Raw genomic sequence first — 17,404 nt, 5'->3', positions numbered from 1 at the left:
TTGTTGCAGAAGCAGCAGAAATAATATATATAATAAATAATAACAGCAGTTTTTTACTGAACCTTTTATCTGTTGAGAGGTAGGCATATGATTTGACTTTAAAATCGTGCGGCTTGCTTGTTCCATTACTCAGTAAGTCTGTGGCACCTTTAAAATACTGTTCCGGAGAAATGTCAAAATTCTTCCTTGTAATACTTAAATATAAAAGGAACTAATCATAGCCCAAGAGATATATAAACAGAAAAATAGAAACACGTAGAAAGTTCAGAAAGACATTCAAGGTTAGGAGTAGGCCAGCAGCTCTGTTAAGGCAGCTATTCTAGGATTACCGTGGAAATGTATGTCCAAACTCTGCTTTTGCCGGCAAGCACCTGGGAAGTGGTCAGCAAAATAAATGTGACAGCCCTATTCTTGTTCCAAAATGATGCAGTATGTAGAGAGTGAAAATAACTATCTATGCTTGATTAATTAGGTTTGTAAGTATTGTTCAAGAACCAAACAATATTTCTAAAGATTTCAATAGTTCAAAGATTGCCCTATGGCCGTCTGGCCAATACATCTTCCAGCACACACGGTTTACAAGCATTTTTCTTCCCAATACGTTGTCTTCGTTTGGTGCGACATTGTTTGAGTGCAGGTCTATTTGGGTCAAAGTGGTTTTCTTCCCATCACAGCAGTGGTGCTGAGGACAGCACTTGGACCATACATCTTCCATGTCATTTCAATCAAAGGCACATGATGCTTCCCAGTGCCCAATCAGGAAGGGTCCAGTGCTGGAACAGGGGGGCATATTGGCAAACGAAGCTTTCTTAATGACAGCCTTTGTTCAGGACAAACAAAAGCACGGTTCTGAATATTAACATGTGGCCTTGTGTAAGGGTCATCTGTATGGCACATTCATCATCGCCCCAAAACAGGGGGGCAAAATGCTTTAAAATTCTGTCAAAACCCATTATAGTCAGAATACATTGGGAAGCTGGCAACTGATGCAAACAGCAAACTACTTTGAATGGTCCTTCTCCTTTTTAGAAGCAATTTTCAAGGATCTGAATACACAGCAGTGCAGAAAGCGAACGCAAGATAATAGATATATTCTTTGCTAACTGCTAGTAGGGGGGCTACTTTAATTAGGCTACTCAATTAAAAAATTAATCTAATAATCTGTAATAATTAGGCTGAACAGTAGAGCTTCCACAATAGCACTTGTATTGAGTGTACACTAACTAGTAACTCAGTAGTCAACAGCACTGTTCTGGTTTCGAGGCCTAAGAATACACTTTTCACTTGTATTTGAAAACTGAAACAAAAAGGAGACAGAGTAGCAGGCTAAAATCTCTGAGCAAACTGCAATTGTCATGAAAATAATGCCAGTGACATTACACCAATTAAACGCCAGTTGTATTACATACAAGTGTAACTGTTCCCCAGTTTATGACATTCACAGTCTGGCCCTTACATGGCATGGAAGGGACAAAGCCGTTATAAGCATTTTAGAAGTCTCTTTAGTAAAATTAATAGATGACAGTAAGATTCCATTATCGGTGTTCATTCATTTAGTTAAATTAAATAGTTTGATTCCTTTGTTCACTGGACAAATACAGCCTCCTCAAACATTTTCTGCCCCACTAAACAGAGAGAAACTAGGAAGATAATATTATTTATTTGCAACTTTGGTTTTATCTGCTGCTCAATGTACAACAGGATTGTACAGATACACATTTAAAACAAAAATCTGAATTCAACACCTTCCTGTAAAATCTCCTCTTAGGAAGGCATCTTACTGAACAGCTGAGCAGCGAAGAGGAAGGAGAACACTCTGCTTGCAGAGTGTTTTTACATTCTTGCACTAAAACAGCCCAAGAGGAATTTTTTGCCGGGTGCCAGGAACGACACTGCCGTGTTTCCACTAGGTTTGTACCTAGCAAAGCATGCTGCTGCGCTGCTCGGGAGGGGAGCGGAAAGCAAGCGATCGCTCGGGCGGTACCGGCGTCGCACATGCGTCCCCGGGCAGAGCTGAGGGCAGGAGCACGTGCAGCTTCTGCCCAGCTGTTGCTCCATCCAGGTCAAAAAAGGCTCATTGCTCAGATGAGAACTGGTTACAAACAGTTTCTTTTCTCACGGCAGAAAAGATTCATCTAGCGTTTGTGCCTCCCTAGACACGAGAAAACACACACCTCTGATCAAGGCTTCTTCTAGTCTAATAAAGCACACACTCTGACTGAAGCTTTTTCTTTACCCCTTGCAGGTTCCCCGTGCTTGGTCTGGTGTGGTTTCACTGATGTCAAAAAAGGCAGACTGCAGCCCTAAATAAAAAGTCAGTCAAATATGAGACAAAAATTCTTCGGAAAACAAGCTGAATTAATCCTTGTGTTCACAGAACCAGTTTCTCAACGCTGTTGTAGCTCTGGCATACACATCCTAAAGTGTACACAGACTTTCAGAAAGTAAACATATTAATAAAATTGCAAAGTATCTTCAGGTCCGAGTCTGAAAGACAAATTAATCAGAATTTGAAGCCTGCGGTTTTACCTTGGCATGCTAGCAATGCTGACAGACCCACCGTGCCCCCACATCCCGACTCAGGCACAGGACGTTGCACCTATACTCCTGCACCTGCCACCTCCTGGGGGTAAGTGCTATCACAGGCTTGGGCTGGCTCAGGGATAACATCAGATACGGGGTTTGGGGTGAACTGTACATTAACTGAATCTAGACCTTAAAATCTAAATTTATCCAATGCACTTCAATTAAATGTCCAAATGTATTTCTCCTAACTGATGGCTCAACCGAAGTTAATTTTGCCTTTCAGGACCAAGTAGTAGCATATCTATTCCGATCTTCTTCACCATTTAAAAAGAAGCAAACCAAGACTGGAGAATTCAAACTTATCTGCTGACAATACCTGTTTTTCCACAGATAATTTGGAGGCAAAGGCAGTAATCTCCAGAAGTATAAATTCAGACAGAAGCAGAAGGTGAGGTAAATGGTTGGTTTGCTCTCCAGACAGGTTCTGTTCCTAGTCCGACATTTAGTGATAGCGCTGAGTCTGGCTTATGCACTGAGCCACTCTGACAATAGGCTTGCAGAGCACACCAAGGTAGTGTCAACACACGCGTCCTGAAGGCCACTCCCATCAGCACTGAAGTCTGGCACCGCCAAGCTATACAGAAATGTGCAAGCAGACAAGCACTGATGTCAAACAATGTATGTCGAAACACCTGGACACACAGCTGAGCTCACCAAGCCTCAAAATGCTTCCCAAAACCCTTTCTTAATGCTCTCTGCTCCCAAAAGTTCTCCCCCAAGCTAAAAAAGCTTTGCAGCAGACTCATCATTCTTGCTCACTGCTCTTCTTGCCTCTGGATGTCTTCTGGGAGCAAATCACTGGTTTGGCCATTAACCTCTTTATTGCCCTGGGGCTGAAGACAAGCTGTCTGTGCTCTGACGCTGCGAGTGAAGATCAGCTGGCACAGACACTGTGCCACCAAAGTGGCCCAGAAGAAGGGCTGGTATGTGGGAAGTGAACCCATGGCTATACGACGGCAACGATGCTTCATTGCTACTGTCAAGGAGCAACAAGGGACCACTGCTGCACACCTTCCATTAACCTGCAAGCCCCATCTTACATGCTTGTAAAATACTTAGCTCTAAAGGACCTTGATGGCGATTAGAGCCTGTACCATTACACAATTATGGAATAATCAAGTAGGTCTAACGACAGATAATGAAGGAGAGACCCTTGAGATATATGATACATACATACATACATATATATATATATGTGTGTGTATATATATATATACACACACACACACATATATATATATTATATATACATATATATATATATATTTTATATATATATATATATAAAAATGACTGGAAGTAGCTAGGAAAAAGATCCCATAAAATAAATGACATTATATGCTACAGGATGCAGCAAATAATATTCTCACATCTTTTCTGGTGTATAAACAGTATTTGTTAAATGTTGAGGAGGTTGATGAAAAAACACTGCTTCAAAACTCACAGTGGAATACATTAGCAGGGCAGATACTAGCTCTGCTTCTTTTGGAGCGTGGAGAGACCCCCCCGGAAGCTGCTCAGATGCCTGCAGGGCAGCCAGCAACCGGGAGGCTGAACACTGCCTTCTCTCTCAGGCAGGTAGCCCCTGGCAGCTCCCTGCCTTCGAGGTGCATCATGATACCCAAGGGATATGAGGTGGGGACAATTTGCTCACAAGAAGTCCATCCTAGTCCCCCTTACCAAGGCTGCACACGCCTCCCAGCTACATTTCTGGCTGAAAACAGCCTGCCAAACATGTTATACCATGTAGCCATAGGCAAGGATTTGACTGTCACTCAGGTCATATTAATGAAAATCCAAACATAAATACAAATATTCCACGCAAAAATTAAAATATTTCCCTTGTATTTTCCATATGTGGAAATAGAACAAAAGAGTTGGTTTCTGTATTGACTGTGAAACCACACTTGCATAAAGACTGAGGGAACAGCCAAACAGACAAACGTGCAAGAAAATTAAGCTTAGGCATAGGGTATTTTTCTGTTTGAGCCACAGCACTGATTACATGTTCACAGCTGGAATTTGCTTTGGCAGTGGGACGTTACTTGCTGAATTAGTGAGTGTCTGAGTTTGTGCAATATTGTCAGAATAAAAATCAGATAGCAACTGAAAAGAGCCACCACACAGACATATCACAGCTGTCAACACATCTATCTCATTTTTATAATTTTTTTATAGAGATCCATTAAAAAAAAATCAAATCTTTGAAAAACAAAAACATAGGCTTAATATAATTTTCATTATTAGCCTGGGAAAACCTACTTGCTTCCTCCAAAGCCATCAAATGCTTCTCTTTAAGTTTCTGCATTTTTTCCATAGTACAGTTCATGAGGATTACCTCAGCAGCTCATAGGTTCCAGAGAAAGCTTTTGGGTCATGGAAAACAGTCATCTGTGCTAAGTGACCAGAAAAATAAGATTCCAACCTTGCAGCTACAGCCATATCACATAGCTACCTCAATAACCTCAATCAAAGCAGGATTTGAACAGTGTGTGTATGTTTGTGTGCGTCTATATATATATATGTGTATATATATATATATATATATATATGTTTACAGGACTGAGTACTACAAATTTGAATGAGACTAGAGCTACATGGGGAAAAATATATTTCTTGAATTAACTGTGATGGACCAAAACTGAGTATTTTTATATGCAAAAGCTGCAGACCAGTGACACTCATATTCTAATCCTTTTGTGCCATGAAGGCACTACACTATTACTTAAGCCACTAGGAAGTTATTGCCCCTTAAAACATCCCCCTTTCTTTCATTGTATCTACTGCAGCTGTTACAGATTTGGAGCCCAAAAAAGCTCCCTGTCAAAAGCCCAGATCTGAAGTCCAACATTTCAGAGAAAGGACTGGAATTTCATGACACTGTGTTTTACCAACCTTGTACCTGTACAACCGTTACAACTGCTTCAGGGAGCACTCACAGAACAACTTCAGGAGCTAGAATAGTAACTAGAGTCTTCCACTTGGTCATCAGCATATCATCACTCTATGAAGGGGGGGCAGGGGAAATGAAGAAAATGTTTTTTTTTTCCTTATATGCTAATTATTTCTGTTCAATTTTGTAATTTCTATTTAACTTTGTACAAGGATAATTCCGCTTAACCACTTTTGACTGTTTGCTGTTTCTGTGGCCTTTGGCTCAATCCTCAGAAGTTCAGCAGACCACAGTTATTCTTACATTGAATATAAGCAGAAAACTAGTGTCTAATTCCACCAGATTCTGAGGAAGAGAAAAGGATGAAACTAGAAACAGCAGGAACCACATGAGACACAGCTGTCCCTACTTCACAACATGATTCACATAAAATCCCTCTGGCAAGTAGCAAGAGCACTTCATGTGTTGGGAAAGGTTACCTAATCACTAAAAAAAAAAAAAAAAAAAAAATCAGTCTATCGCAAGCATTTGTTCTATTTAATTGTGTAAATATGTATAGACTCGTGCAATACATACAAGTGCATGGCATCTCTTCCGACATCCCTTATTCTTGTCATAAAGCAATCTACTCACCAATCACTTTGTTTGTATTTTTGCCAAGTTTCAATAACATTGAAGCACATAGCCAAAACCAGTCACCCACTGTATCTTGGGTCTCATATCCACAGAGAATTCATTGTACAGTCTTTATAAAAGGTAGAGGGCATTATCATACATGGAATAACACTACATACTCTGGCAAATATAAAAAACCACAAGACCTGTTTACCATCAATCTTTCTTTTTTAGGTACACTTGACAGGTGATACAAGAAGGTTGAGGCTGACACAGACATTGAATGAAATATGCGTAAAGATGGCCAGATCAAATGAGAAGCAAGGCCTTCTATAGCTTTAGGAAGAGCATAGGTTTGTGAGGTCGTGCAAGTGTCCACAGCATTGTACATTGTAATGAGATTAACCTTATTTGTGTCAATAAAACATCCCACTGTGCCAAGCCATTTGCAGCTCATCTGAACCAACTTCCTTTATACTCAGACCACCACCTACTGCAGCTTGCAGCCTAGAAGCCTTCCAGGCTACAATTTAAACAGGTGATAGTGCAGTGGCAAAGCTACTGAACCAAGCTCCATGCAAGAAGGGGACGTGGTATTCCTGAACCCATAATCAATGTCAATCATGGTAAGTCACAACTAATAGCTCATACAGCCTGAAAAATCAGTAATACTCACAGCTAGGGGGTAACTCTTAAACCATGAAGCCTCATGGCTGGGTCTAATAAAGTTTCTAAACCAGGATTTATGTGAAACTGAAATGTCCAAGGTAGAACTGTGATCTTCTCTCGCACTGTTGGAGATGCCCTTTCCTGTTTGAGCCTAACGGCCCCTCACCGCTCAGAGTCCTGCTCTCTCCAACCCCACAGCTCCCTCCCTGAGCACAGCAGGGCTTCGTTTTTGCCATGCCCAGTCAGGCCAAGAAACTAGAGGCAATCCTGGAGAGGTAACACCCCGGCAGGAACAGGCAGCTCATGAAATGATATGGTTGGGACCAGCTGCTTTAGGGGCCCTCCTCACCTCTGCTTTTCAATTCCTTCTTCAACAGTGGCCAAGTTTCAAAGCACAAAAGGGAAAGAGACATTCAGCTAACGGGAGAGCATCCCAGGTTGCAGTTTCCCCTCCACCATCTGAACTCTGAATTTAACTGCCGCTGGGGAAAACACAGAAGCAGAAATCGAGAACAGGAATTCAGTACACCAAAGAGAGTGATTTTTTTTATTACATCCTGCTTCATATAACTGGAAGAGATCTTGCGGGAAGGCAAGTGAAGATACTGAGATAAGCTGCCTTCAGGAGGTTGTGGAGCCCCCACGACTGGGGGCATTTACAAGCCAGTGAGACAAATTTGTCAGGAACAGCATAAATATAATTGATCCTTTCTTTTTCAGGGGCTTATTAGATATCTTGAAGTCCCCTCCAACTATCTATTTCTCTGACTAATGTTAGTTTTTGATGAATTTTCTTCTGAGAAGAATTATCACTAACAGCAGAGAGGTTTGGTCTCCACACTAATCTGACTAAAATCAATTCAGATTGAACTGCTTCCTGGGAAATGGACACTAGAGTTTTGGCTGAGATTTCCAAAGAAGGGGATTGTGCAATCATTGCTTAATCTCCCATTTAAACCACCTGCTTGAACTCAACTGCTGGCGGGCTAAAACATACTGCATAAATAAAACACAGAGAAATACAGAGAGAAATATCCAGTCTCTGTCACTCTTTTCTCTATTCATTACTTATGGTCCTGAAACTTGCTAATGTGTGATAAGATAATGACAATACCATATTCCCCAAACTACACAATCTTCAGCACAGCAGAGAAGGTAGCAAAAGTCACAAAAACACTTCTTATGCATTTGTGATGATTCATCAAATAAGGCTGATAAAGCTGAAATGAAGCTAATTCAAGAGGCATTTAAGATGTTATTCTTGGGAAAATTCCTATATTGTAAGTAGGGATATTCTATTACTCCGTATGTGAATGGACTTACAAAAAATACACAAAGTAAAGTTTTAAATACCCAACCGAACACTTAGAGGCACATATAATCATTGTATATCCCTCACTTAATCTCCAGTTTAAACCAATTTAGTACATATAATCTGCATAAGATGTGTATTAAACAAGGATGAGAGCAATGTAATTCAGCTGTTCTTAGAGTAAGAAGCACTTTAGCCTAGCAACAGAATAAAACCATATCCTATCCAAATGGATGAGCCCATCAGCTCAACAAAGGACTGTGCTATGATTTAGGAGGAGTGGATGAATTAGCAAAGTGGCTTCTAGGACTCAACCAGAAATGGTTGCATTGCTCTGTACCCATAATTTAGGGCAATTTATAGAGATTTTTGCCAGGCAAGTGCTCACTACTACCACAGATGAAGGCTGGGGCTGATGTGCCCTGACACATAAACAGAAAGCTTTTGGTTGCATCTGGGACATCAAAGTTCGTCTCTTGCTGGTCGTGTAAAAGGGACAGTTTAACAAAAGCTAAAATTAAACCCTCTATTTCAATGTTTGAGTGTCTGATATTTAGTGCAAAAAATTAAACTTTTTCCTTCAGTGCCACTTAGCTCACAAACAAAACATTAAAGCATGCTCATCTATCATTTATTTTAAAAGCTCAAACACTTTGATAAAGTTCTTATGAAGTAAATTTTAAAAAGAAAACTGTTCAGTGAACAGCAAAAATACTGAAGCATGGCAGCAGAAGAAATTTCATACAAGGATTCATTGTACATCTCATTCCCACGTCCAGTTAATGTAGGAACCAAAGCAAACAACAGCAAATTCCGATTTCAGAAACTTTTCTGCCAAATTCCAATCTTTGAAAGCAATTCAAGCAAAATAGTCAATGTTTTTCCTGTGTCCAGTCCTATGATGTTTCTCATGATGTATGATATTGCATTTGATCTCAAAACAAAAACAGTATCATTGGAAGTCTCATCAGCTATTAATACAAAGAAGAATTTGTATGTTCCATAACTGGAACATAGTCTGGGATATTCAACCTGGGACAGATACTGGGGCTGCCTACCTCCATTACACCAAAATGTTTTTGAGTTTTGAAATCTAAAGATTACTTTGTATGCGTAAAGCATTTCATAAGCAGGGATGGAACTCAGATTACACCTTCCTAACTGCACTACAAGAACACATACACTTTTAGTAAAGTAAACAGATAGGATTTGAAAAACAAAGAGGTCATTAGTTATCTGTGGTGAAATCTCTACAAAATCATCTTTTGGGACAGAAGTAATTTATAAAGAAATTGTTTGCAACTTTTTTTTCATTGTGGTCTTAGGGAAACCTCTGGCTTTACATTCTGGAAAATGACCGGTTTTACATGCAACTGTTCTGGCTAAGTTCTTTCTGACCCAACCCTTTTAATAGATCCTGGAGATGCTGTCTGTGGCAAGAGTCCCTATTTGAGCCCCTGGAGCCACCATCTGCCCATCGCCGCACACCTGTGGGTCCCGGCACACCCGGCTCTCCCACACAACACCAAAGCCACACCGGAAACAAGCGGGTGCCTCGTGGTGGGCACAGCAGCACCAGCTTCCTAAAGCAACAAGGCTACTTTTGGTAGAGAGGCATGGAAATAAAGGGGGGCTGCATGAGAGCTGACGTGAGGATGTTTGACCGCATGTTTGCGAGATTGCCTGTTCGGTGGCACTGCGCCGTCTCTGCAGTATACAGCCACAGAAATGACGCTGTTACTTGCGAACAGCCGACGGCCTAACACCACAACGATAAGTCGCATGAACCCGTTTAGCCGTAAAAATTAACTTCAAAAACAAGGAAATGTAAAATATTGCTTGAATATCTCTGTGTAAGAGATTTCCATTTCTTTCTGCCTTTTTCTTCTGATTATTGTAGATGCTTAGATAAAATGCAACAGTAAGAAATATTTACAGAGCGAGAATCCTGCACCAAAACCTCATATACCAGGTTTTAGCTTAGAAACTTTTTGTTTTGCTTTCAGCAAGGCAGCCCCAAGTCACAAACAACAGGTTCACATACAGACTTTCCCTCGTGCAAGGCAGCTTAGCCTCCATGAGCCATGACCAGCCCTACCAGTGCCTGAGCGGGAACGCTGAAGAACTTCAGAAGGTGACAACACTGTTGTCACTGATTAACTTCTCCTCCCAATTCTTGGGAAAGGTGACACGAGAAAGTTCTGAACTGCCACAATTTACAATGATCAATTAAAATTTAGTTTTCAGATTGGTTAAAAGCAACCCGATTTCATTTTGAACGACACTAAAGCCTAGCAAATCTCCGCTTGGAAACTTTCACCTCCTTCCCTCTTCAGCCCCTGTGAGGATGATATGAAAGCCAGAAAGCATACAAGTTGGAAAGGCAGCGTGCTCAAATTAATCTTACCCTCCCTTACTAAGCTCCTCTGGAAAACAAACTGACTCATTTCGGGTCTGAGTATTCTGCATCTAAAACAGCTCTTATCTTAACTTGCCTATGTGAGATTTACAAATGAGAAAAGAACAAATAAGGAGTAATTTAAATTTTAATTTAAAACCCCTCCATTTTCTTATCCCTTATCAAACTGCCAGCATTTTTCCTGCTAACAATGAGCCGAGTGTCATGGGCACAGCACAGCCCCCTACCACAAACCAAGTAATCTCTTTCATCTAAAACCCTGATCCCTTTAATAAACAAAATACGAAAAGGCAGTCAAAATTACGCTCCGGCTTTATGAAAGAAGCAGGGAAATCCTCGGAGCACAATCCCCTACTTGTTATTTTCACAGGCCATGTGACCCAAAGTCATTCTGAAGGATAAAAAGACCGAGGCTGCCACCAGATCTCTGCCATGATTTTTCCACAGTTCCCAGCCTTAGCCCATCTGTTATTCAGCGGCCACATGAATGGCATGTGTCAAGAGAGTCATCACTGTGCAAACTGCCCAAAGAAACCGTCCAGCCAACTTCCTTTTGCTTCCACGGCTTCAGCAATTGTTGCTGAGCCGGCCACCATATGGCGAATAATTAGTTTTTCGACCCCACTCTAGAAAAATGTTCGCTCCATCGCCAGGCATTAGCAATACGGGTGTTAATGAAGAGCAGATGATGAATGCCTATACATTAACAAAAGTTGGGATGTTTCTGGCAGCGAGCTGCGCTCGCCGCAAGAATCCCGACGACTCCGAAGGCACCGAGCGACGCACAGGATCAAGTCACGGCTCAGAGGCATAATTCAGGCAAATTTCTCAGTTTCTCAAACGCTTCCTAACAAACCGACACGCTCCTCTCATCTTGCCGCTCCCTTTCTTAACATGATGAATTCAACCCACGTAAACGATTGGCAATTTAGAGCTCTCAAACAGATGTCTTCTGTTCTCGGGCAATCGAGGTGCATTGTGTAAACAGCCGGGACGCAGGTTCCACCACACTTCTCCTCGTCTGAGTGCCTGATATATATGAATCTATACTGAATACCTGCAGTGTGCAAGCCCCTTAAGGAGTCAGTCCCAGACCTCTGAGTAAACACTCACCTCCAAGGGCTGAGGCTGGTAAATATGTCTGATGGTTCCATCAAACGGACTTAAAAGCTCAGCTAAGAGCTCTAAGCACATATCACTTGCTGAAGTGAATTTTTTTTCTAGCCCTCACGTTAAAAAGAGATCTCACCTAGATTTCTCTATCGGATGATATATCCCCACACTGTACACACATCCTGAGTTGTTGGTCACATTCGGGGAATCAGATGGTTCTGGCTATTCTCTGTCATTAATTTGGGGTGCCAAATGCACCCCAAAGCTCTTTTAAAGTAAAAGCAACCATTTACAAATAGACCTGTAAGTAATTAACTGCTACTTTAGAAAACAACTGCCGCTCTGATATACGCATATCAGAGCATAGAAATTGTGCGTAGCGTAGAAATGTACAGTTTAATATGCATGACAGCTACAATAGGCAAAAAAGTACTGCTCAGAAGACAGGGATAGCACCAGTAGCCAAGACACCTCAGGTTCCTTCATGTAGCTTCGCGTGGTGAAAAGCACAGAACAAATGCCCAGATCCACAGCTTGTTCCCCTTCAGATCCTGTCTCTGTCACTGGCAAACCTCGGGCAAGTCATTTAATCTCGCTGTGTCACATTGCCCAGCCAGACCATGGTACTAACAATCCTCATCCTCTCCCCAAACCATCTTCTGCTTCACGTAGGCAACCCAGAAACGAGCAAAGATGAACAAATAACCAGACCAGAAAGGTTAACCGTGCACAGGCCTGAACTCACTTTCTGGATTTGACCAGCAGCCAGGTCCTGAAATTTGTACCTGTATTTGTCATTTTGTCATATGCCAAGCTTGTCCATTAGGCAGGCAGTTTTCCCCAGGATTAACACATATTTTGGATGTAGCTGACATGTACACTGCAACGTTGATGGTTTTGCTTTTCCTTAGTTTTTATGAACAGACAGCAAATGCAGATTTTGCTCCTTTTGATGCAATTCCAGGTACTCATTGTTTCATTTAATTTGTGTGAGAGTTATCATTTGATAACTCAGTTATCACTGATAATTCAGTTATCATTTGATAATTGAATGCTCCACTAACATCTTGTTGATATCAGTTGATATCTCCACTAATATCTTGTTGATAGTACAAGCAGGAGTTCACACTATTTAGTCCAAATAATCACATTGTGGCAAGGCCTATGGAAATGTGTAATTCATCTGCCTTTTTTTTTTTTTAATCACACTAGCACTACCTAGAGGAATTTCAAGTTTGCAGGAGAGCTGGACTGTAAAATTATAAAGGAGATTTAACTGATCCCATAAGTTCCTTGGTAGCATCTTGCAAGCTCGGTTGGCTAGAGCATGGTGCTAATAATGCCACGGTCATGGGTTCGATCCCGATACGGGCCACTCGTATGAGGGCTGGACTAGATGATCTCCAGAGGTCCCTTCTAACCTTACCAATTCTATGATTCTATCACCAATTCCTATGTTTTTCAGATGTGATCAGCTTCTTCCAGTGGACCTTTCTAAGTAATTTGGACATTGCAAGTGACTTGGACCTCTGAGTGGGGAGTGGCAGGTGGCTTTTAATTTTGATTAATGGATAGCAATGACATACAAAGTAACAGGTGGAGTGCCAGAATTCAGGTTTGAAGCTCTGGTCCAGTTTCCAGGGCAAGCTTGAGCTGAAGTTTGGTAACTCCACAATTTAGTTTGCAGGCAGGACCTGTTTAAGAAGTTCCTGTCCTCTGCACTTATCTGCTTGTTACTGCCACCAAACTGATCAGAGAAACATTCTGTGTTAAAAAAAAAAAAAAAAAAAAAATCTTAGACAAAATATCTTGGAGCTCCACCCCAGTAAGCACCTAAGATGCAAGGTTTTTATGGTAATTACAAGCATTCTAAAACAAGTCAAGCTGTGCTTAACAACCACCTATTTGGCCAAAGCCTTAGACAGTTATTCAATTGTTTACATTAGTAGGATTTTCATCTATACAAAATACATAGAGAAAATATCTCAGCATTAGTCCTTCAGTACGCCAAATTCTGAGACCTGCTGTATTTTATTTAAATGAAATTCTAATTCTTTGTGGCCGAATTGATACCATTTACATCCAAAACAGTATGTATTCCTTGTCAATTTTTTTGCCCAGAAAATAAATATCCCAGTAGTTTATTACATTTTTTAAAAAATGTGTACTGCAAACAAAAGAAGATGAAACTTCGAAGAGTTCATGATCCGCTAGCTTTGACTGCGGTTGAAATAGTATTTCAAATTAAACCTTTCTCTTCTTCAGGCAGAAGTATTCTTCACAGAGTTAGGAATACAAAGGAAATTTTTAGCCTTTTTTAAATTGTTCAAGGAGAGACATTCATCATCTTGTGAGTGTTGCATCCTGTGGCTGTGACCATGCACAATGGATGTGTCAGTGTCCCAGAAAAGCTAGTATGCCTAGCTCCTCACCTCGTGGCACAGCAATTTTCCAACACAAATAAAACAACAGACTATACTACCAGTCCACTATGATAGAAACATTTTTAAAAATCTAACTAGCTAAAACATCTAGCCAGGAGACTAACTACAGCCGCCACAAAAGCTAACTGTATTTTACTGAACAATGAACACATTTTCTTGCATAATTCCCATTTTCAATCCATTCGCGGAGAAAGAAAATCTATACAGTTTTTTATGACCCTCAATCAGGGATCTTCACACCTGCATGCAGAGAGGGCTTTCCAATGCTGATCAGGATACTGTATAAAATAGAGAGGCCTGGAGAAGGAATGCTTTATGTTAGAGAAGAGAGAAGAGCAGATATGATAAATGTGCACGCAAAAATAGATGCCCTAAAAATCAGCTTTTATGAATGCTGCGCCAATGACTACAAGAACAAGAGGACAGTCTGTTGCAAAGTGCCTAATATTGCTATATTGCAAATATAGTGATATTTTTCTAAATACCACCCTTCAAAATTGCTTACTGTAGGTACTGCAGACAGCCCTGTCATCTTCTGTGTCAACAGTACTAAGAAAGCGAAAAATCAGTAATTTTAATGACAACTCTGAAATTGCAGTGTCTTGAGATGATGATTCTAGTAACACCTGTGGAACACCATTGTGTTTTAGAGGGCTTACAGATACGCGATATCAGGTAAAAACAACATATTTGCACAAGTGTAACCATGGCTCTAATTTTCTCTTGCAGGATTTGCACTTTTGTTAATAATAATCTAGGTAGGAGGAACACATCTTGATTCCAAGAGGCTGAGAAACTATACAGCAACATTCTCTGGAAAAAAATAAATTTTATTTGCTATCTAATTAAATTCAAAATCACTGTAACACTATGAATGCAGAACCCTCAATGCTATTTTATTGTCATTTTTCAGGTAGAACTAGACCTAACAATGGGCACCTGCAAAAGCTATGAATATGATCCTTGTGAAATGAATAGAAGAAGGCAGAACTAAGTACTTTTCATGGCTTCAGAGGAAAAATATCAAATCTAATTTTTTAAAAGAATAGCACATGCCCAGAATAAAACAAAAAACAGCTGGAGTATTTGTAAAGTTAAAAATAGACTCATAAAAGTTGTAGAAATGGCAAAAACACAACATGATAGTGCTATTTAAAAAGCTTTAGTATTTTTCTAAAAATCAGAGGGATGGAATTAAGATATCTTTAAAACTGGCATTGAAAATCTGTGGAATAACTTTTTAAACTAGGCTGTGAGAAAAAGTGCTTTCATTTCAAAAAGAATATCTTTAAAAGCCATTATGTAGTTGAATGATCTTAAAAGGCCACATAAAGGCAGCCAAGGAAAATTCCTGACATGCATTTTAATAGCACTAGTGCAGTGGCATTTATAGTAATGTTCAAGAAAAGCAACAAGAATTTATACCATTATCTTACTTATTTGTAGTTTATTTTTCTATCTTGAAGACTATGCGAGTCCATTAATGTAATTAAAGAATGCACGTTTTTTCAAAGATACAGATTTTCTTAAGTACTTGCCCTTAAACTAATAAGAGATTTTACCAAATAAAGGCTTTTGAAGGAAAAGGGCTAATACCTTAACCCAGATGAATCCAAATTTTGCCAAATAGGGCCATGCTGGCAACTTGCCAGGAGCTTTAGGGCTGAAGCTAATTTGCATGAAATGGAGGAAATTGCAGCTGCCCTTAGACTTAATATGGAGACACAGACAGCCCCAATTGAGACAGAGCACTGCACAATGAGATTTGTGAATACAAACATGCCACACTTCCTTATTTCAGATGAAAGTAGCTATAGGCAACAGAGTAAGTCTCCATGAAAGCTACTTAGATACCTTTACCCCCACCTTTCAGGTTCAATGACCTCATTTCAAACCCAGGTGGGAGCTGTCACTGGCCCACAAATGGAAGTGAAAGCTGATTCCAGAAGACAACCACTTTCAGAAAAAGTGCTTGAGCATAGGATTAAATCCCATTCAAATACTCTCCTGGTAAAGAATACAACTCAACATGTCCTTAAAAGCACTTAAGTAATTTCTGAATCAGGGCCTCAGAAAACTCCTCCTAGGCATTCTCTGCTGTCACTGTCAACATGTGGTGATATGGCTCAGGACTGGGGGTGTCCCTGAAGCTGGTTACAGGATGCTTGCACACATCTACTCACAACAACTCCTAAAAAAACCTCATCAGGTTATTATTATCTTAATCATACTGACAGCATTTTCACGCTCTTGAATAATGTGTCCTCATCATGTTATTTTCAAGATTTCTAGAAGATACCTAATTACTGTGTCTACTTAACTCCTTAATTTAATAGCTTTAATACTATAGTTATGTTTTGTAATGGAGAAAAGATATACTGCATTAGGTTTTCATCATACTCCTCATCCTGAACAATGCTGGATTGACTCTTAGAAATACAAAAGCCTACTTCTTGACTAATACTGGGAGGTGGATGTAGATAAGCACATCACAAGAAGCTGTATGCACAAAGACAGTCTCAAATGCTGAAAGGCAGGACACAGGTAGCAACTCAGTGATTAGAACTGTCATTATTTTTAGGATTTATTTATTGGCAGCAAAATATTGATTTATGCCTTCAATAGGATGGGTTAGTTCTTTTTTCCTGTAACACACTATCTCAAAACAAAGTCCCAGAGAAATTGCACTCTTCTTTTTCTTTTCTGGTTATAGCAATTAGCTTATCCAGTACTTGATATTACACTGAACATAATCACTGCTCCAGTAAAAGAAGCTGTTTACAGTACAACCAGTTGTTCACTTTTGGCATGCATCACCCAGGGTGTGAGGCCTCTGCTTTGTTAAAGGAACACTTATCTCACCCATAACTTAGGTTAAGTCTCTTCGTTCCCCTCTCTCTTCTTCCCTTTTTCTCCATATCCCAGTGTATAATAGCTTTAATCCCACTCTCACCAAGTACCTAGGCCAAACCTTGCTATGCCTTGCAAAAGTCATTGCTACCTCTCTGCAATTTTGGAACTCACCTAATGATGAAGGACAAGGTAGACATCTATAGCCACTGGTGAAAGACTGGTACTCCTTCTTCTAAAATAAGTACCCAACACAGAGAGCAGGAATCACCTAATGAGGTGCTTATTTTTCTCTCCTGCCTATAAAAAGAGTTCAGATAAATAGGTTAGTTTAGATTAGTTATCTAACTTTTAGATAACTGAAGTCCAGTGAGACAAATAATATGATAATCCACAGAAAGAGAACAAGACAGGGCAACTACTTACTTCTGCTAACTAGTTTTCTTGTGAGACTCTTTCTCGCAGAGTCCACATTTCCGATAAATTTGCACCTTTAGATGAGG

Source organism: Rhea pennata, chromosome 1, assembly GCF_028389875.1.
Source record: "Rhea pennata isolate bPtePen1 chromosome 1, bPtePen1.pri, whole genome shotgun sequence".
NCBI classification, from domain to species: Eukaryota; Metazoa; Chordata; class Aves; order Rheiformes; family Rheidae; genus Rhea; species Rhea pennata.
Note: the sequence above shows the minus strand (reverse complement) of the source record.